This window comes from Salmo trutta, chromosome 22 (assembly GCF_901001165.1).
Source record: "Salmo trutta chromosome 22, fSalTru1.1, whole genome shotgun sequence".
Taxonomy (NCBI): domain Eukaryota; kingdom Metazoa; phylum Chordata; class Actinopteri; order Salmoniformes; family Salmonidae; genus Salmo; species Salmo trutta.
The window spans coordinates 9,904,940-9,928,866 of NC_042978.1; positions in this window are offsets into that span (position 1 = coordinate 9,904,940).

Below are 23,927 nucleotides of genomic sequence, written 5' to 3' on the forward strand. Positions count from 1 at the left end.
TATATACACATACACACACACACACGCATTATATATATATACACACACACACACACACACACACACACACACACACACACACACACACACACACACACATATATATATATATATACACATATATATATATATATATATATATACACATATACACACACACACACACACACATTATATATATACATACACATATATACACACACACATATATATACATATATATATATATATATATATATATATATGTATATATGTATCCTTACAAACACTAGTCACTTTAATAATGCTTACATATTTTGCATTACTCATCTCATATTGTATATATATATATATATATATATATATATGTATATATATATATATGTATATATATATATATATGTATATGTATGTATATACAAACACACACACATATATATAATATGAGATGAGTAATGCAAAATATGTAAGCATTATTAGTGACTGGTGTTCCATTATTAAAGTGGCCAGTGATTTCAAGTCTATGTATATAGGGCAGCAGCCTCTAATGTGCTAGTGATGGATGTTTTAACAGCATTTAACAGTCTGATGGCCTTGAGATAGAAGCCGTTTTTCAGTCTCTCAGTCCCAGCTTTTGATGCACCTGTACTGACCTCGCCTTCTGGATGGTAGCGGGGTGAACAGGCAGTGGCTCGGGTGGATGTTGTCCTTGATGATCTTTTAGGCCTTCCTGTGACATTGGGTGCTGTAGGTGCCCTGGAGGGCAGGTAGCTTGCCCCCTGATGATGCATTGGGAGAGCCTTGCAAGGAAAACACTTAAAACATTTGAGGATACGAAAACCAGAGCAAAATAGTTAAAGCAGAAAGTCAATTCTGTCAGCTGACCAGTAGAAGGCAGTGTTGCACTGATGGGCTTTACTGTCAGAGTACTTCACAGTTCGATGACGTTTTTACAAGTTAAGATTGACAATCACATTCTCTGTTCCATTTACATGCTATAAAAAAAATACTTTTAATTCTCTCTTACCTTTTTCGGAGTATGTAATGTCATCAACAGTGCAATTTACTGTCAGAAGTCCTCCACACATTAATTTCTGCAATAAAAAAAATGACAGAGCATCAATGCCAATTCCCATATTATTTTTACATGGACACCTTGATTTTAACCAACCGTTTACTAAATCACGTAAATTAGGCCGCACATAAAATATATTCATTATACAAATATCATGGAGCTGCCCGATTGGTGGTCTCTAACAAAATGTCCCTTGAATCATACAACACCATAACAAAACAAAAAAGGAATTGCAAATAAGACAAAATGGTATAAAAATCGACTTAGTTCTGTGTCACTAAACACGTGGGAGGCAGACGTGCTGAATTGATTTACATATGATGTGCATTCTGAAATGTCAGCATATAAAACTGAACACACTACTAATGCCTGGCAGATATGTTGTTGGAGAATAAAAGTTGGAGAAAAAAAACGTGGGTTCATTCTGAGGATGAACAATAGGCATCATTCATTTTGGCGGCTCAACGTCAGAAGGATTTGGTAATCGTGATTTTAATATTTTCAGTTGATCCAATATGGTCACTGTTAAGTGACACATTGGTGCCTAACTACCACCTAACTTTTAAAAATGTATGTTGTTTTTTTTAAATGATAAGCAAGCTAAGTCAAAGTACGCAACTGTAGTTTTTAACAGTTCTAAACTGAAACCTGGAAAAGGGCGAACGCTCGTGCACATTTTCCCAATGTATCACCAAATACAATCACATTAAGTTACTTCCTCTTGCTAACCATAATTCAAAATGCGGGGGGGAAAAAACCTGATTGTCAACATGTGTTTTGCTTTTCCTCTTTGTGGAACATGGCTGTACCCCTAGGCAGGCCAGCGTCCTGCCACCCAGCGCTGTCCCGGCACTCTGCTCAGTGAAGCTCGCTGAAACCAGAGGAACAGTCAGAGCCAGTGTTCTGTATGATATGTGTCCATATGAGGACTTGAGGTGGAGGGAACCAAGCTGCCCCGGAGTATCCTTATTGCTTCCATGGGAGAGGATTAATCAAGTAGACCGGTTAACCCAACTCCCAAACAAGTATCCTACAGTACAAACACTTTCTAATAGCTAAGTTGAACTTCTTCCCGGGCACCTTTTTTCCTGTTTTTATCTGCCTTATTGGCACTTGCAGAACATAAGAAGCACTCAGTGAAGCGTTTCACAAAACCCAGGAAGCTCTACTCCAAACAAGGGTGTTTATTTTCATGCATTTTTCCTCTCTGATTGTTGTCAGATGCCTTTGTGTTCCAGGTTGTTAAAACTGCAGAGGGGAAAGCATGCAGCAAAATAAATCATATTTAATATATTTAATAATATAATTGTCAATGTATATATGATATACGGTATGATCCATAAACGTCTTTTAACTTCAACTGCAGGAAATTATTGACCTAATGGCTCTATCTGAACCGTCGGCTGTGACATCACACATCAGCAGTGCCAGTAAAGATTCCTCGCATTCATTTCCCAAACATTGTGGCATTTAGGAGCGAGTGAAAAAGCAGCTGCCTGGACCCAAGCTCTTCAGTGCGACAGGCCTGATGCGTTTGGGACTTGGCTGGAGTCTCTTCTGAGCGAGGATGCGGAGTGAGGACAGTAATGGGGACCTGCTGCACGTGTGCTCCAGCGATTAGTAACACACCACACACACACACACACACACACGCTCGGGCCTCACTTCCTTGTCCAGGCATCTGCTTCAGTGCACTACAAAATGGGTCAATTTGCAAGAGGACGCCAGAGGAAAACCATTCCATAATGAATCCATTGTGTTCCCAGAGCAACACATTTTTAAATCCCCCTGGAATCAACAGAGTTGAATCCAGCACACTATCTACAGTATATGTCTCTATTTAAAACGCAGAAGAAAATATATGTAAAACAACACTCACACAAAACGTTGCCAACTCACATGTTGTACCCCCTACGTTCCAAGGGCAGAATTCTTACTCGGGATACACACAGAACTTCAACTCAAGTGCAAAACAGCAACGCATCTCAAACCCCCCAAACAGTCAGGCCAACCCTGTTGTCCACTTCTCACAAATAGGAATGTGTGTAAATCAAATCAAGCCAATTATTCATATCAGACCCACTGAAAGACAAGGACAAGAGAATCAGAGTATGAATAATGGATGTCACAAAAGAGTATGTGAGACAGCAAAACGCATAAGGTTAATAAATTCAGGTAGTGTGTCCAGTGCACAACCTCCAGACCTGACACCTTACATTACAACCACCTGGTACTATATACATTTATGTGTGTGTGTGTGTGTGTGTCCAAACACACAGAATACTGAGTCTACAACCGGCCACAGAGCCCAGAGGGCTGGCAGATATGGGCTACAATCGAGGGAGGGGGAAGTAAAGGAAAGGAAGGGCCATGAGTACCATCTGCCTCTCCAATGCTGACAGAGCCAAGACGTGCGGTCAATGGCTCTCCTAAACGGGAGATTTAAATGTGCTTGCTTACTGCCATGTGCTTTCAGAGGTTAACGATGTCCAATGATATTGTGGGATCTGCTGTTTTACATGTGGACTTAGAATCTAGTTGTGCCTTTGTGTGCAAAGACGACAAGGGAAATGATTAGTGTCAAGGCCAATGATTGCACACAAATACTTTCATTTAAGTTGTGGCCTTTCAATCTTTCCAGCATTTGCAGTATGCTACTTTTTAATGGAATGGTTAATTAGTAACAAAAAATAATGTTACAACATGGACAAGGAATCTTTCAAATGTCACAAAAACATCCAATAAAGTAGAAGCTTAGCAAGCAAACACAAACTTGACAAACTTGAGTGACCCCCCCCCACCCCCCAACAACAGATTAATGACTGGCTAGCGTGCACGACCTCTCCCTGGTTTTATTTTCCTCCGAAAACAATCGCCTGGTGCCCTTGAAGGCTATTTATACCCTGGGACCTTTAGCCATGTCTTAATGGATCATCAGGGTGGACTCATCAATTTTGGAGGGTGAAAGTTGATGGTCAAGTTGGCAGAAATATACAACTTTGGAGGAATTCCGTTTATTTCTAGATTTGTTTTTGCCTTAGTGACAAATATAAACAGGAGCCCTGTTCTCTCCTGAGGGCCCCGCAGACACTTGGAATTGTAGCCAAATGACGTCGAGGCATGACAAATGCCAAAGCGCTACATCTTCCCCAGAACAAGATATTGTGCAGTTGTGCCATTTAAAGTCGACAGGCACTACATGCTAGGCGGGGCTGTTACCCTGAGACGTGCCCGCTGCGTTGATGTCCATCTTGGCACATCATTCTGAATCAGAAAGAGTGGCGATGCGTGGCGGCCAAAGCTGTCATCCTGATGTCCTATGTCAGCCAGCAGCAACCCACGCTCTGCTCCTCTGACCTTCACTCATCCCATGGCTTGCTGGCGGCCCATGCCACCTTGTCCCCGCCCGGCTGCCCAGCAGTGAGCCCACAATCCAATCAAAACCTACTTTTAGAACATTCCATCGCCTACACACAGATGATGATGCACTGTTAAAGAGTACACATTTGATGAATAGTTTTCGAAATGATTTATAGATTTTACAATCTAACCAATTTGAGCTTACAGTGGTGGGGCTTTTGCACTGGTACAAACCCTGGGAAGCGTAGGCCTATCCACAAGAGAAGGAAGATTGCTACACAATTGCAAACACTTCATTAAATTTGCATCCCAATATAAATTGGCCCACTCAGGAAGTGAAGAGGTATGACCGTCTAAGAGTTAGCCTAGAATTTAGATTTTCACACAAACCTTAGGTTATACTATCATAAAGGCCCGCACAGACTGTACAATTTCGGCAGGCTTACACCACGACTTGGCAGTCCCAGACCAAATGTCCATGTTGTGGGCTAATTATTATGTCTAGGTCTGCCGATTAAGAATCACTACGTTCGGTCATGTTTTTTGAAACTGCTAATTATTGTTCCCAAAACAAAGTTCAGTGCAGGCAGAACAGTGGTAATCAACTGGTTTTGCCTTGGGACCCAAATTGAACCAGGTTGTCTCAAAGAAGAATCGCCAAAATACAATCTGGAAAACTATTTTTAACGCTATATTGATAGTAAATGTAGCAATTATATGACAAGGGAACAACATTCCCACCTGTCATTGTCAATAATTATGGTCCCGTGTGGCTCAGTTGGTAGAGCATGGTGTTTGCAACGCCAGGGTTGTGGGTTCGATTCCCACGGGGGACCAGTACGGGGAAAAAAAAGAAAGAAAACATTTATGAAATGTATGCATTCACTACTGTAAGTCGCTCTGGATAAGAGCGTCTGCTAAATGACTAAAAATGTAAATGTCCCCTGTATTCTTGATGAAGGTTAATAAACTCACTGGTTTGAGACTACCACAATTGACCAAAATAGTGTTGCTAATAGCTTCATATTGAAAATACTGTGATTGAAGAAAACATTTACAAAGATATATATATATATTTTTTTTTTAAGTTAGTCCATTATCATTTCAACACACTTTATCTACCTGGTTTAAGCAGTTTAAGTTCAGACTGGAGTATCTTCATGTCATTTTCTTTTCCCACAATACTTTTGTTGTTGTTGTAATTTTACTCAGACACTCGCTGTGTTAGGACACACACACGAACGCCGACAACGTTTCACTACCTTGTTTGTGGTAATATGCCAACCATAATGCAAAATATTGCTGATTACAATGCTGATTGTCACCAAAAACGGTATTAATTCACTTAGTCTCCCCCACCTGATGTTTCTCCCAGTTAAGATAATCTTTGCTCGAGACTGGAAAGTACTTTGTGCGTGAATGACGAGACGGCACAAGGTATAAGAAAAGAAAAGATTCCTTCCTCCATGCAAATGTTGCTGATTAGTATTCAGTTCAATAAGATAAGTCCCAAATGGAGGGTAAACAGATTGTTTTTCATCTGTAGCCTCCTGAAATCAGCCAAAACAAGCTGATTAATAACTCAATGCATGCACACACTCCTACTGAATATGCGTTGACCTGCATTGTGAATAGGCGTAGGCTACATCTTGATTTACCCAGTATATCAATAGAGATATACCATTCAAATAAATAATTCCCATTAAGTTTCTATGTAGTTAGATTGGCAAAAATGATTGTATAATTGATTCATTAATGCATACATTCAAAAATCAAACATTTCTAATGTAATGATATTGAACTCAAAAGATCTGTCTGGATTAAGTGCCATTCTGTGACTTTAGCTAATATGCTATTTTTTGCTGCGGTACCTTTTTGGTATCAAGTATTGTGATGGTATCGTGATACTAAACCTGGTATCGAAGTCAAAATTCTGGTATCGTGACAACACTAGCAGCACCAGCAGTGAACAGACCTCCTTTCTAATCTTTGGGATTTTAGACAGAATCACACCCAAAGATAGAATGTTCCACAATGCTCTATATGCTTCTGACAGCGTTCACATGCTTGTTGGATGTGGAGACTAGCAATAAGGAGGTCGTAAGTCTGATATGATTGTGTTAAAGTGATTTGAAGTCAGAACAATTCTTTAAACCGTTAACATTTTAGCTAGCTAGCTAATGTTGCTAATATTAAAGCTAGCTAGCATGCTTAACATTGACAATATGGTCTAACTATCTCCATTATCCATTTTGATAAGTTTGTAAATGTCAAAAACAGATTTGTCGTCATCTTTTGGTTGAAAAGGGGTGATTCCTCACGAAACAAGAACAAAAACATTTTGAGAGATTTTCCTGAAAAACATCCATAGAAGGGTCATTTGGAGGAAGGATTGTTGACATACACTACCGGTTAAAAGTTTTAGAACACCTACTCATTCAAGTTTTTTTTTACTGTTTTCTACATTGTAGAATAACAGTGAAGACATCAAAACTATGAACACATATGGAATCATGAGGTAAACAAAAAAGTGTTAAACAAAATCAAAATATATTTTCTATTTGAGATTCTTCAAATAGCCACCCTTTGCTATGACAGCTTTGCACACTCTTGGTATTCTCTAAACCAGCTTCACCTGGAATGCTTTTCCAGCAGCCTTCAAGGAGTTCCCACATATGCTGAGCACTTGTTGGCTGCTTTTTTTTCACTCTGTGGTCCAACATCCCAAACCATCTCAATTTGGTTCAGGTCGGGGGGTTGTGGAGGCCACGTCATCTGATGCAGCACTCCATCCCTCTCCTTCTTTGTCAAACAGCCCTTACACAGCCTGGAGGTGGGTTGGGTCATTGTCTTGTTGAAAAACAAATGATAGTCCCACTAAGAGCAAACCAGATCTGATGGCGTATCGCTGCAGAATGCTGTGGTTGCCATGCTGGTTAAGTGTGCCTTGAATTCTAAATAAATCACTGATAGTCACCAGCAAAGCACCCCCACACCATCACACCTCCTCCTCCATGCTTTACAGTGGGAAATACACATGCGGAGATCATCCGTTCACCCACACTGCGTCTCACAAAGACACGGCAGTTGGAGCCAAAAATTCAAATTTGGACACATCAGACCAAAGGACAAATTTCCAACGGTCTTATGTCCATTGCTCGTGTTTCTTGGCCCAAGCAAGTCTCTTCTTTTTAGTGTCCTTTAGTAGTGGTTTATTTGAAGCAATTCGATTATGAAGGCCTGATTCACAGTCTCCTCTGAACAGTTGATGTTGAGATGTGTCTGTTACTTGAACTCTGTGAAGCATTTATTTGGGCTGCAATTTCTGAGGCTGGTAACTCTAATGAACTTTTCCTCTGCAGCAGAGGTAACTCAGGGTCTTCCATTCCTGTAGCGGTCCTCATGAGAGCCAGTTTCATCATAACTCTTGATGGTTTTTGAGACTGCACTTGAAACTTTCAAAGTTCTTGACATTTTCCGTATTGACAGACCTTCATGCCTTAAAGTGATGGACTGTCTTTTCTCTTTGCTTATTTGAGCGGTTCTTGCCATAATATGGACTTGGTCTTTTAACAAATAGGTCTAGCTTCTGTATAACACCCCTAACTTGTCACAACACAACTGATTGGCTCAAACACATTAAATTCCACAAATGAACTTTAAAGAAAGCACACCTGTTAATTGAAATGCATTCCAGGTGACTACCTTATGAAGCTGGCTGAGAGAATGCCAAGAGTGTGCAAAGCTGTCATCAAGGCAAAGTGTGGCTATTTGAAGAACCTCAAATATAAAATATATATTGATTTGCTTAACACTTTTTTGGTTACTACATGATTCCATATGTGTTATTTCATAGTTTTGATGTCTTCACTATTATTTTACAATGTAGAAAATAGTAAAAACAAAGAAAAACCCTTGAATGAGTAGGTGTGTACAAACTTTTGACCAGTAGAGTATGTATCTAAAAGCAAAACTGAGAAATAATTAATTGAAGTTCCCATTCTGGAACTTTGATATGACGTGGTCACCAACCAACCGTCAATCTCCAAGGCATTCCTAGTCGATCGCCAAATATTTCTTTAAAAAACCCAAAGCCTTGCATAATATATTGGGCCTATATCCTACTGCACAAACCTCATTGCTACAGTACTGTTTTTAGTAGGTTAATGTTGCATAGGCTTATGTTTTTTTTAAGTTATGTTAAAAAAAAAATCTTAGCACTAGGTCTCAGCTTGCATTTTGACTCAAAGTGATCTTGACTCAGAAAAGGTTGGTTGGTGACCACTGCCTTAGAGTATATTATCTTTAACAATATACTGAAGATTAGCCAAAAATCAAATCAAATCAAATCAAATTTATTTATATAGCCCTTCGTACATCAGCTGAAATCTCAAAGTGCTGTACAGAAACCCAGCCTAAAACCCCAAACAGCAAGCAATGCATGTGAAAGAAGCACGGTGGCTGGGAAAAACTCCCTAGGAAAAACTCCTGAGAAAGGCCAAAAACCTAGGAAGAAACCTAGAGAGGAACCAGGCTATGAGGGGTGGCCAGTCCTCTTCTGGCTGTGCCGGGTGGATATTATAACAGAACATGGTCAAGATGTTAAAATGTTCGTAAATGACCAGCATGGTCAAATAATAATAATCATAGTAATTGTCGAGGGTGCAACAAGCACGTCCGGTGAACAGGTCAGGGTTCCGTAGCCGCAGGCAGAACAGTTGAAACTGGAGCAGCAGCATGGCCAGGTGGACTGGGGACAGCAAGGAGTCATCATGCCAGGTAGTCCTAGGGCTCAGGTCCTCCGAGAGAAAGAAAGAAAGAAAGAGAGAATTAGAGAGAGCATATTTACATTCACACAGGACACCGGATAAGACAAGAGAATACTCCAGATGTAACAGACTGACCCTAGCCCCCCGACACATAAACTACTGCAGCATAAATACTGGAGGCTGAGACAGGAGGGATCAGAAGACACTGTGGCCCCATCCGATGATACCCCCGGACAGGGCCAAACAGGCAGGATATAACCCCACCCACTTTGCCAAAGCACAGCCCCCACACCACTAGAGGGATATCTACAACCACCAACTTACTGTCCGAAGACAAGGCCGAGTATAGCCCACAAAGATGTCCGCCACGGCACAACCCAAGGGGGGGCGCCAACCCAGACAGGAAGACCACGTCAGTGGCTCAACCTACTCAAGTGACGCACCCCTCCCATGGACGGCATGGAAGAACACCAGTAAGTCAGTGACTCAGCCCCTGTAAAAGGGTTAGAGGCAGAGAATCCCAGTGGGAAGAGGGGAACCGACAAGGCAGAGACAGCAAGGGCGGTTCGTTGCTCCAGCCTTTCCGTTCACCTTCACACTCCTGGGCCAGACTATACTTAATCATAGGACCTACTGAAGAGATAAGTCTTCAGTAAAGACTTAAAGGTTGAGACTGAGTCTGCGTCTCTCACATGGGTAGGCAGACCATTCCATAAAAATGGAGCTCTATAGGAGAAAGCCCTACCTCCAGCCGTTTGCTTAGAAATTCTAGGGACAATTAGGAGGCCTGCGTCTTGTGACCGTAGCGTACGTGTAGGTATGTACGGCAGGACCAAATCGGAAAGATAGGTAGGAGCAAGCCCATGTAATGCTTTGTAGGTTAGCAGTAAAACCTTGAAATCAGCCCTTGCCTTAACAGGAAGCCAGTGTAGGGAAGCTAGCACTGGAGTAATATGATCAAATTTTTTGGTTCTAGTCAGGATTCTAGCAGCCGTATTTAGCACTAACTGAAGTTTGTTTAGTGCTTTATCCGGGTAGCCGGAAAGTAGAGCATTGCAGTAGTCGAGCCTAGAAGTAACAAAAGCATGGATTAATTTTTCTGCGTCATTTTTGGACAGAAAGTTTCTGATTTTTGCAATGTTACGTAGATGGAAAAAAGCTGTCCTTGAAGCAGTCTTGATATGTTCTTCAAAAGAGAGATCAGGGTCCAGAGTAACGCCGAGGTCCTTCACAGTTTTATTTGAGACGACTGTACAACCATCCAGATTAATTGTCAGATTCAACAGAAGATCTCTTTGTTTCTTGGGACCTAGGACAAGCATCTCTGTTTTGTCCGAGTTTAAAAGTAGAAAATTTGCAGCCATCCACTTCCTTATGTCTGAAACACAGGCTTCTAGCGAGAGCAATTTTGGGGCTTCACCATGTTTCATTGAAATGTACAGCTGTGTGTCGTCCGCATAGCAGTGAAATTTAACATTATGTTTTCGAATGACATCCCCAAGAGGTAAAATATATAGTGAAAACAATAGTGGTCCTAGAACGGAACCTTGAGGAACACCGAAATTTACAATTGATTTGTCAGAGGACGAACCATTCACAGAGACAAACTGATATCTTTCCGACAGATAAGATCTAAACCAGGCCAGAACTTGTCCATGTAGACCAATTTGGGTTTCCAATCTCTCCAAAAGAATGTGGTGATCGATGGTATCAAAAGCGGCACTAAGATCTAGGAGCATGAGGACAGATGCAGAGCCTCGGTCTGACGTCATTAAAAGGTCACATTAAAAGGTCACATTAAAAGGTCACATATCCGTTTGCAAACAATGTAATATATATATAATTGAGTTAATAAAGCCGTATACAAACATAGTCTCTTTTTTGTTTTCTTGTGTAAGGCAGCTCCAAAATGCAGGTGTTTCAGCCTAGCTCAGTGCTTTCTGTGGTGGTGGGGCGGGCCAGCAGAAAATACGGAGCGTTGCGCCGGGATTGGCTCAGTGTTCTGTTACTCATGAGGACACCACGTCACCGCCAAGTCTACAGGTACAGCTCGAAAAGTCAAGTCCCTTGGGTGCTGCCATATAGTTACATTAGAAGTGCCCATACAAGAATGCTCAAGGTCATTGGCCACAGATAAAATTACATCAAATCACGTTATATCTACAGTAGCTTTTACTTTCAAAATCTTAGCTAGCAGTCATCATCATGAATGAAGTCGACAATCAACTTGCAAATCCTTTTTAATCCTGCCATATGAAGAGAACATATAGATAAACGTATCGGTTCTCATCGGCCATTGGACATAAACATTACACAACATGTTGGAAATCATAAATTCAACAATGAGTGGTTTGGAAGAAATCAGTGGCTAACTGCAAGCATTGCAAAGCAATCACTAGCCTGCTATTCAGTGGAGTGGCTGTGTGGTCCCAAGTCTAAGATTAAGGGTCTCTTTTTCTAGTTTAAAATGATAAACATTCAACATTGGCCATGCTGTCAATTAAGCAATTCGGAACTGCAAAATCTGACTTTAGTGAGTTCACGACAACTGGGAACTCTGGGAAAAACGAGCTATGACTGGGAAAATACGTGTTGAACTTTTATCCAACTCGAACTTGTAAAATCGGGAACTCTGGCCTCTTTTTAGAGCTACGACCTGAAGATCACTGAAGTCATCATGATTCAACCAGTTCCCAGTTGTCTTGAATGCACCATAAATCCAGAGAATGCTGGACTTTGATGACAGAATTCGACCACGAAGGACTGCCGTGCCACCATCCTGTTCAAGTGAGCACAGCACAACAAGGTGAGTCCAAAAATGTCTTGTCTGCTGCTGCATAAATGATGTAATATGCCAGGGAGATATGTATACTGTGGCTAAGAAAGTAATACTAAGTGTGTATTGTGTAGTAAGCTGTTAGTGGCCCATGTGCCTCACCCTAATAATTTGGTCTATTTTCTCCACTTAATTTCGCCTACTGTTCTGACTTGGTGGTGCACATGTAGCCTATAACCTGTTTTTGAGTAATGTAATCATTTAATATTTTAAGAGCTTTCATTGTCTGCTTATATGCCCCCTTTATTTATCCTACGGTTCTGACTTGGTATACAGGGAGAACACTAAGAACGGCCCATGTTCTGAATTATGTCGCTGTACATTTCAAAAGTGCTGAACATATAGTAATTTTGACTACGTCCGTCCTACCTCACTCAATGTCTTAATGGAAATTACGGATTGCCTCTTATGCGCTTGTTGTCCCCTGAAGCCATAGTTTGTACATCTCAATTGTCAGTAGAAACCACATTTGTTTAAGCAAGTCAGCCATATCAGCTATGTTTTTTAAGGCAGTAAATGAAGCTGAAGTAACTGTTTTGCTGCCAGACAAGGCTCCGCTGATAGCCAGGTGTAGCAGTGGTAAGGTGTTGGGACAGCTTTATGTCGGCCCTAACAGTTTGTGGGCACCGTTTGTCACCATTATAGTTCAATTAATTAGTGTTGTGTAGTGGCTTTGATGGCATGCATTCGACAAATTAAAATTTTTTGCCCCACCAAGATTTACATGCTAAAAATCGGCACTGATCTGTTACAAGTTTTGCAACAAACGTTTACGCTAGGAACCAAACAGATGCAAACAGTAAACAGAACAAAACGGGCAAGGACCTGGGTTCTATTCATTACATCTTGAAACAGAAACAGTTTACCGTTTAAAAACCAAACAGAAGCAAACATAATTAAATGGAGAGTGAGAAACCTGCTTGAATTTGCAACAGAAACATTTTGCAAAAGAATCGGCGTAGCCTAATGAATACACCCCTGAATTTCTGAAAAAATTCTGCAAAACGTTTTCCATTTGGAGTAAACGTTTTCCCAGACTAATAAATACACCCCAGGTAACAACATTTTCTCTTAGTTTCCAACTCGGAATTACTGGTGTTTTCAAGACAACTGGGATGAGTTCAAATTTACTACAGCTTCCTAATAGTTGATTCAGGTACGTTCCATGTGGAAAACTCTTGAGCTCATCTTTGTACGAGTTCCAAGTAGGAATTTCCAAGTTGTCCTGAACGCGGCATAAGACTTGGAGGGTTGCGCAAGTCAAATTTGCCAGTTTGACGTCCAAACATCCGACAGCATTTGAACGCCCCATATAGGCCTATCACAAGGCGCCGGGTTTCTATCAATAGCAATGTTTTTTTCTCACCCAAACTGCCCTCAACACAAGTTTAACTTATACAAATGATATTAAACTTGTGAATTGAATTGTAGCCTCCGTAAATTATATTCATTAAAAAAAAAAGTTTTTACAGCTTTTATAGTAAGTGCCAAAGCAAACTGTAGGCCTACACATGCGCATGGGCTTGATATTTGAAACGCATGAATGTCGCCTAATTAAGAGTTTTACAATATAGTTAAACAAGTCTTTACCAAATGTGTCTATTGATTGGGATGAAGACAATGAGAAAATGCGATTTCAATGACTTTACCGATTTAAAAAATGCCCTACCTTGTTTGTAGCCTAGGCGTTGTCTTCGTCATCGAAGCTCATCACATTTCGCTCGCCCATTACTAACTGTTTACTTGTTTAATATAGGCTAATCTAAAACGTTTAAAATTGGTGTGTTCTTTCAATGAAAATATTGGCAAAATAGCTATACAGTCGAATGTTTTACGCCACGTACAACTACGGCGAGAAACAGAAACTACACAGGTGGGGGGGGGGGGGGGGGGGGGGGGGGGGGGGGGGGGGGGGGGGGGGGGGTCAGATGAACATCTAAATGTAATTAACATGATAAAATACAATTACTATAAAAATATTAGGCTATTTCTTATTTACCTTGGTAATACTGATTGGATTTAACTCGCATGTATTTCTAAAAAAATATATTGTATAAAAATCCCTTTAATCTGAAATACATCATTATCATTCAGTATGCTGGCATCTTCTTGTGTCCATCACAATATAACTGAATTGAGCACAGGAACGGGAAGTAGGGCAAGGCGTAGGTTACTATTGGTCAGAATGAAAATAATAGGACAACTTTATATCTCCTTTAATGAAGAAGGCCAATAATTATTACATCTATGCCTTTTTTTGGATGGGGGGGTTTGAGGGTTGCTTATTAAATTTCCCCCTTCTCACATAATGGCCCCATTGTTGTGACTGCAGATTAGTGACTGAAACTGAACTTCACAAAATACCTGCACTCCCTTGAGTCAGTGACATGAAAGCTTGCATTTATTCCTCCTACCTTTGAAATCCTCTCTCAAGGCTGCTTCAATGGTTAGTCTGACCAGGTGGCTTTCATTTACATTTAGAGGTATGGCTTATGTTCAGCAGACCAAATTAGCCTGTCCGTCTTTGTGACAATACAGTGAAATCGTCTTTTGTTACCGGACCAGTCATTGATTGTTGAAATAACTTTTTATTTCATTTTTTTTTTTTTCAATATACATTAGAGATTGCGTTGCTTTACTAAGGTGGGTTTGTGTATTTGGTATTCAGACAATGCATAGGTGTTGAAAGGTAAGCAAGAAAACAACGCGGTGACCATAAATCACTACTTGAGAATGATTCCCCCCTTAGAACAGGAACATCCAGAATTCCACTATACTGAGTTGATGAATGGAGACATTAACAGAAAATCCCCACTAGGAGCACAACATGATATAAGGTTTTGGCTGTGGGCCTTGCCAGCGAGATTAAGTGCTGAAAGAAAAATGGGCTGTAAGTGAGGAAAAAGAGAGACTTGAGGGAGGGAGTAGTAGGACAGGGACACAAAGGACAATGTGGGGGATTGAAGGTGATCTCTCTATTTCTCTCTTCTCGCTCATGCAAGCCCAAAATGAAGCCAAGAATTAAGCTACATAAACAGGTGATACCGGTTGCTGTAAGTAATAAAATAGTGGAGATAGGTCCTTACTTTGAAGGCCCCTCCACATAATTACTTGACATGAGAAATGCGTATTGGAGGAAGTGTGTGGCTCCACCTTGACATTTGTACATCGTTTGCATGTTTTTCAAGCGTCCCATCCCGGTGTCTCGTCTTCGGCCATGACACTGACATCTCAGTAACCCTTAGGTTGGTCTATGAGAGTGAAGTGCCAGTGCGGGCCCCTTTCCTAGGCGCAGACTCTGCATTGTTGGGAAGGGCCCGTAATTAAGCATTTCACTGATAGTCCACACCTGTTATTTACAAAGCATGTGACAAATAAAATGTTATTTGATGATTTTGATTTGACGCACACTCTAAATTATCCAGCACCCCATGGTCCGCCTGAGCAGCTCCCCTGGCCCGACCCCCAGCGCCTGGCTATCAGAAGGAAACAATGCTGCTGTGCTCCTTTCCTGTTACTGCTGTTTAGCATAATTAATTTGATCTGCCTATAGTAAGGCTCAGCGCTCCCATGCCTCCTGCCATTGCGAATCACATCGGCGTGCTAACCACTTTAGCTAGGGACTTCACGCTGCACTGGCTGGACACTGCGGCCAACCACTGTGTGCTGGAGGTAAACATAACCCAAAGATGCACTCTGATAGAAACAGGTTCTGTGCTCTGAATTGGGGTTAATGTCATTATCCAGGCTGGTATCATTGTAATTTAGATGATCACAGAATATTCTAAGCATTGCTACGATAACATTCTACACTAATTAGAATTCTGATCATGGGTTTATCAGTATTTTTAGCTTCAGGGTTAAGCAATTAATGAACTAATAGTGTTATCATTTTAAGAGTAAAATGTCCTATCGAATTCTTGTATGTAAGTCACAGACATTTCTCAATAAGCAAATTACATTTTAATTTGCAGTACAATTGCATTTTGACTAATACTGAACAAAATGTTGAGGTGATTCCAGATGATTGTGGGAGATCATTTCCTCTTTAGTGTTGATGTGTATCCCCAGCCAAGCCTCATCCTCCTAACAGTGTGTTCTCCCCTTCTGAGAAGTTCCGGTTTTTGGAAGGGCTTGGTTATCATATCAAAATATGAAACGCAAAACAGGACAAGTATTTTTATGCCGTGTCTTTTCTATGCATACAATTGGAGGGACATCACTTTTTTTCATTTAGGAAACACAGAACCATGGAAACATATGTTCACCAAACCCAGCAGATGTCCTTCTCCAGGCTCCGACTTACGCCCAGTAGAGGCATGCAAGCTTCAGCAACTTCTTTGTGTTGGCCGACCATCGGCGTGGTCTCTCTTGGGCTAACATCTCTTTTTAGCTCTACCTTTTTATTGATGTCCATATTGTTTTCTTAGTTTGGAGTGGTGATTTTCACACACACAGACTCATATATATATATATACACACACACACACACACACTAGTGTGCGCGAACACACACGTAAACACTCAGGCACAACTCCCTCAATAGCATAAATATTCTCTGTGGAGAGTGTAGCGAGATATGGAAACGGCACAGCATTGTAGCTCTCAATGTAAATAACCAAGACAGTGTGAGTTTGGAGAAGAGCGGGCCAAAAAGAAGAAACAGAAGATGTCTCGTGGAAGTGTTGCCATCTGCAGCCTGCCTTGTGTGTTGGCAGCGTGGTCCATACCATTCCCTTTCCAGTGAGTGGAGATTAACAGACAAGCCGAGCAGTCTGGCAGTCACGCTGGCCTTGCCGGAACCGGAGAAAGCGACGTCCCTCGAGAGGGAATTACAGAGCTCTCTGCATGCCCTGATACTGCGACTGTTACACAAAACACCTTTTCACATCCAAAACCCAGAGGATGGAATAGTCCTAATATCGCCTGGTAAGGGCCACCATTGTCCCATTTTTAGACATTTTCGTAAAGCTTGTTCTGGCAACTCTTTCTCCTCTTTCTGCCTGATTCCGCTTCTTAATCCGATCCGCCAACATATTGTACCTCTGCAGTTCATTTTTCCATTCCCTGCCGTTCATTGTCATTTTTGTCATTCACATATTTCTTCAATGTCACTGTTTTTACCCCAATGTGAATGCCAATAAGACAAATAGGAAGAGTATATGGATGAGTCAGTGAGAAGAGATGAAGCCCAGACACAACAGGGTGAGGCGAAACTAGTGTGCACTGTGAATGTTCTCGTGCTGGTTGTTGGCTATATACTGTACAGTTCAGGGTCAGTGGCCTGAAAGAACCCTTGGCTCGGTCCAGGAGGCCTGGAGAGTTGCCCTAGAGCCTGGCTGACTTCTCCCGGAGGGCCCCGAGGTCTGAGGGCAGGAGGCTGGGTGGGAGGGTCGAGGGTGGTAGGTGCTGGACCAGGCCAGGGTGGGAGGATCAGAGCCAGGGTCTAATGAGGGCCAGTGCCAGCCCAAGTCCTGAAATCTGATCCTTAAGATCCTCTCTCGCCAGCCATGTTTCTGTTTACCCCATATAAACAGTGCCAGAATGCCAAATGTTAATGTGAGGCGTTGATGTCATGCCAGTGTTACAGTGGTCAGGGCAGTGCAGTGAGGATGTGTTTTCTTGGTGTGGTTGGCATACAACATTATTTGTCTATTCCAGAAGGACACACAAGGGACTGAATTGGAGTCAAGTTGCAGTAACGCCAGAGAGCAACACTGGTCTACAGCTCCTTCTCATATCAAAAGAAAGAACATAGTCTAAAATGTGCAGTTGTATAATTTCTTTGGTCAATGTACTTTATTTCTTTAATACACATAATACAGCAAGTACATACAGAAATACACACGTTAAAGTGATTGTAGATTATCATATTAAGATGTAGCTATATTAAAAACACTATCACAGAGGGTAGTTCACCCATTGACCATGTACAGTACAGCCACTGTGGCTCAAGGCTGTTCGTTGGTATGCTGTATAGACACGGCTGTTTTCATGAGAGCTGGAACCGAGCCACGAGCAGTTGTATTCAAAATGGTCCGAGCCCCTGCCTGCCCTCCAGACCGTGCTCTGTAGCTCTACGGTTAACACCGCGTCCACGTCCATTCCAGGTCATGCATGTTTAAAATGTCAATTAATACAGTTGGGAGTAAAACCAGGAAGGGCCTATTCAGCAGGGCACAACGTTGTGGAGCATTCAGATAGTAATATATAATGTAGAACAAACATGCCTCTCTGACATGTCGAATAAGGGCCCTGTGCTTTGGTTTGCACCTCCTGCTTGGTGGGGACTCCAATATGGCCTCCTCCATGCTTAGCTGTGCTAGCTAACTGCTGCGAGAATAGGCTGTACAGGGGCTGTCCCGGCCTCTGCGACGGCAGCGCTGATTACCAGAGATTAATGGATCTGGGGACTTCCACTGTGTCACTGGAGGACACACAGTCATTAGTAAGTCCTTTTAATTACACTCATTAGCCCAAGCTTGTCCTCTCTAAGCAGTCCATATCATATCCACGCCTCTCCTTCTGTGACAACGCCTTCAAAATGAGTGGTACGTTGAGAACAAGGAAATTGAAATAATAAACTCAGTGTTACACGTCAGATATCCAACCGAAAAACATAACTCCTGATTGTTCTCGTATCCAAACCATGTAACGTGGCGTTGCAGTGCTATAAAGGCATAAATGAGGAGGGGCTTTACCGAAGGAGGAACTCTTTTTGTTCTCGGTGGCCCCTCCCCTGTTGCTGGGAGGGTGTGCGCGTATGTAGACAGACAGATGCTGGGTAATAAGTGTTTAAACAAGATAATTAACGAGCGCTGTCAAGTGGAACTGCAGTAGTTTGCTCTATTAGCCTCAGCTTTGGACTGAAGCTGTCCCTCTGGTTCTACCATAGGTTCCTACAGGCCTTGGTGCTCACATTAGCATGGATCAGCACTATCAGAACTAAACTCCCCATAGCTCTCTGTAAATGGGATACATTACTGTGTTAGTGGGGTCAGCCATTTAGCTGGCCTGAACAGTTACGGTACATTGATTGCGCACAGATATCTTCATGTCACTTGTCCAGATATATCATTGTATAACATCGATTATACTTTTTTTTGAGGTAGCTTAAAAAAAATTCTGAGCTAAAATTACATTATGTTTTTTTTAAAGTCCCCTTGGCTCTGAACATTTTTTTAAGCTACCTCAACAAAAAAAAGGTATAATTTATATGATACAATGATATATCTGGACAAGTGACATTAAGATATCTGTGCGCAATCAATGTACTGTAACTGTTCAGGCCAGCTAAAAGGCTGACCACACTAAATCTTAGAAATTGTTGCATGATGCGTTTATACTTTTGTTCAGTTTGTGTGTGTGTGTGTGTGTGTGTGTGTGTGTGTGTGTGTGTGTGTGTGTGTGTGTGTGTGTATGTATGTATATATATATATATGTATATATATATATATATATATATATATATATATATATATATATATATATATATATATATATACTGAACAAAAATAAACGCATCATGCAACAATTTCTAAGATTTTACTGAGTTAGAGTTCATATAAGAAAATCAGTCAATTGAAAGAAATGTATTATGTCCTAATCTATGGATTTTGCATGACTGGGAATACAGATATGCATCTGTTGGTCACAGATACCTATAAAAACCAAAGGTAGGGGCCGTGGATCAGAAACCAGGTAGTATTTGGTGTGACCACCATTTGCCTCATTCAGCAAGACACATCTCCTTCGCAGTTGTCAGTTGTCCTACTCCTCTTCAATGGCTGTGAGAAGTTGCGAGACACAGGCGGGAACTGGAACACGCTGTCCAGTTCCCGCCACGCTCAATGGGGAGCATGTTTGGTGAGTATGCAGGCCATGGAAGAACTGGGACATTTTCTGCTTCCAGGAATTGTGTACAGATCCTTGCGACACGGGGCTGTGCATTATCATGCTGAAACATGAGGTGATGGCTAAGGATGAATGGCACAACAATGGGCCTCAGGATCTCGTCATGGTATCTCGATAAAATGCAGTTGTGTTCATTGTCCATAGCATATGCCTGCCCATACCATAACCCCACCGCCACCATGGGGCACTCTGTTCACAACATTGACATCAGCAAACTGCTCCTAACAACGCCATACATATGGTCCGCAGTTGTGAGGCCGGGTTGGACGTACTGCTAAATTCTCTAAAACAACATTTGAGGTGGCTTATGGTAGAGAAATTAACATTCAATTCTCTGGCAAGGTCTCTGGTGGAGATTCCTGCAGTCATCAGCATGCCAATTCCATGCTCCCTCAACTTGAGACATCTCTGGCATTGTGTTGTGTGACAAAACTGCACATTTTAGAGTGGACATTTATTGTCCCCAGCACAAGGTGCACCTCTGTAATGATCATGATGTTTAATCAGTTTCTTGATATGCCACACCTGTCAGGTGGATGGATTATCTTGGCAAAGGATAAATGCTCACTAACAGGGATGTAAACAAATGTATGCACAAACTTTGAGAGAAATAAGCTTTTCGTGTGAATGGAAAATAGCTGGGATCTTTTACTTCAGCTCATGAAACATGGGACCAACACTTGAAATGTTGCATTTTATATTTTTCTTCAGTGTGTGTGTGTGTGTGTGTGTACAGTGCATTTGGAAAGTATTCAGACCACTTTACTTTTTCCACATTTTGTTACATTACAGCCTTATTCTACACACAATACCCCATAATGACAAAGCGAAAACATTGATTGGATATGATTTGGAAAGGCACACACCTGTCTATGTAAGGTCCCACAGTTGACAGTGCACATCAGAGCAAAAACCAAGCCTTGAGGTTGAAGGAATTGTCCTTAGAGCTCCGAGACAGGATTATGTCAAGGCACAGATCTGGGGAAGGGTACCAAGAAAATTCTGCAGCATTGAAGGTCCCCAAGAACACAGTGGCCTCCAGCATTCTTAAATGGAAGAAGTTTGGAACCACCAAGACTCTTCCTAGAGCTGGCCGCCTGCCAAAACTGAGCAATCGGGGAAGAAGGGCTTTGGTCAAGGAGGTGGCCAAGAACCCAATGGTCACTCTGACAGAGCTCTAGAGTTCCTCTGTGGAGATGGCAGAACCTTCCAGAAGGACAACCATCTCTGCAGCACTCCACCAATCAGGCATTTATGGTGGAGTGGCCAGACGGAAGCCACTCCTCAGTAAAAGGCATGACAGCCTTCATGGAGTTTGCCAAAAAGCACCTAAAGACTCTCAGACCATGGGAAACAAGATTCTCTGGTCTGATGAAACCAAGATTGAACTCTTTGGCCTGAATGCCAAGCGTCACGTCTGGAGGAAACCTGGCACTATCCCTACGATGAAGCATGGTGGTGGCAGCATCATGCTGTGGGGATGTTTTTCAGCAGCAGGGACTGGGAGACAAGTCAGGATCGAGGGAAGATAAACAGAGCAAACCACAGAGAGAACCTTGATGAAAACCTGCTCCAGAGCGCTCAGGATCTCAGACTGGGGCGAAGGTTCACCTTCCAACAGGACAACGACCCTAAGCACACTGCCAAGACAACGCAGGAGTGGCTTCAGAACAAGTCTCTGAATGTCCTTGAGTGGTCCAGCCAGAGCCTGGACTTGAACCCGATCGAACATCTCTGGAGAGACCTGAAAATAGTTGTGCAGAGACCTTCCCCATCCAACCTGCCAAAGCTTGAGAGGATCTGCAGAGAAGAATGTGGAAACCCCCCAAATACAGGTGTGCCAAGCTTGTAGCGTCATACCCAAGACGACTTGAGGCTGTAATCGCTGCCAAAGGTGCTTCAACAAATTACTGCGTAAAGAGTCTGAATACTTATGCAAATGTCATATTTTTGCTAAAATATATTTGCAAAAAAATTCTAAAAACGTGATTTTGCTTTGTTATTATGTGGTATTGTGTGCAGATTGATGAGAAAAACAAAACCATTTAATCCATTTGAGAATAACGCTGTAACGTAACAACATTTTGAAAAAGTCAAGGGGTCTGAATACTTTCCGAATGCATTGTGTATATGTATGTACAGTATATATAATATACACATCTCCTGTTAGGGCCTATAAATATTTCAGAATATATTGTCAATTTGTTTTGTATTACGTTTTCCCATCATATCTCAAACAGAGTCATTTGGTTTCTTATTCTATGAGTTATTAGGCCTTAACCAGATCACTGTGAAGTACAGTTACCCGCTACCTCTCATAGCCACAGCGATTGAGTCAATGCACGGGGCGCGCTTCTTCACCAAACTAGATCTCAGGAGCGCTTACAACCTGGTGCGTATCCAGGGGGGAGACGAGTGGAAGACGGCGTTCAGTACTACCTCAGGGCATTATGAGTACCTCGTCATGACGTGCGGGTTGATGAATGCTCCATCAGTCTTCCAAGCCTTTGTAGATGAGATTTTCAGGGACCTGCAAGGGCAGGGTGTAGTGGTGTATATTGATGACATTCTGATATACTCCGCTGCACGCACCGAGCATGTGTCCCTGGTGCGCAGGGTGCTTGGTCAACTGTTGGAGCATGACCTGTACGTCAAGGCTGAGAAATGCCTGTCTTCCAGCAGTCCGTCTCCTTCCTAGTGTACCGCATTTCCACCTCAGGGGAGGAGATGGAGAGTGACCGCATTTCAGCCGAGCGTAATTGGCCGACTCCCACCATGGTAAAGAAGGTGCAGCGGTTTCTAGGGTTTGCCAATTATTATCGGAGGTTTATCCGGGGTTTTGGTCAGGTAGCGGCTCCCATTACCTCACTGCTGAAGGGGTGCCCGGTACGTTTGCAGTGGTCGGCTGAGGCGGACAGGGCTTTTGGTCACCTGAGGGCTCTGTTTACCTCGGCTCCCGTGCTGGCTCATCCGGATCCCTCTTTGGCGTTAACAGTGGAGGTGGACGCGTCCGAGGCTGGGATAGGAGCCGTGCTCTCTCAGCGCTCGGGTACGCCACCGAAGCTCCACCCCTGTGCCTTCTTCTCGAGGAAGCTCCGCCGGTGGAGCGAAACTATGATGTGGGGGACCGGGAGCTGTTGGCTGTCGTCAAGGCTTTGAAGGCATGGAGACATTGGCTTGAGGGGGCTAGACACCCTTTTCTCATCTGGACTGACCACCGCAATCTGGAGTACATCCGGGCAGCGAGGAGACTGAACCCTCGCCAGGCAAGGTGGGCAATGTTTTCACCCTTTCTTACAGACCAGGTTCCCAGAACGTGAAGGCAGACGCACTGTCCCGAATGTATGACACACAGGAGCTGCCCATGGATCCCACCCCCATACTCCCGGCCTCCTGCCTGGTGGCGCCGGTAGTGTGGGAGCTGGACGCGGACATTGAGCAGGCGTTACGTGCAGAGCCCGCTCCCCCCCAGTGTCCCACTGGGCGTCTGTACGTTCGTCTACTGTCCGTGACCGGCTGATCTATTGGGCCCACACGTCACCCTCCTCTGGTCATCCAGACATCGGTCGGACGGTGCGCTGTCTGAGTGGGAAGTACTGGTGGCCCACTTTGGCTAATGACGTGAGGGTTTATGTTTCCTCCTGCTCGGTGTACGCCCAGTGTAAGGCTCCTAGGCACCTGCCCAGAGGTAAGCTACACCCCTTACCCATTCCACAACGGCCTTGGTCGCACCAGTCGGTCGATTTCCTTACCGATCTTCCTTCCTCACAGGGTAACACCACGATCCTGGTTGTTGTGGACCATTTTTCCAAGTCCAGCCATCTCCTCCCTCTGCCCGGTCTCCCTACGGCCCTACAGACTGTGGAGGCCTTGTTTACACACGTCTTCCGGCACTACGGGGTGCCTGAGGATATAGTGTCTGATCGCGGTCCCCAGTTCACTTCGAGGGTCTGGAGGATGTTCATGGAACGTCTGGGGGTCTCGATCAGCCTTA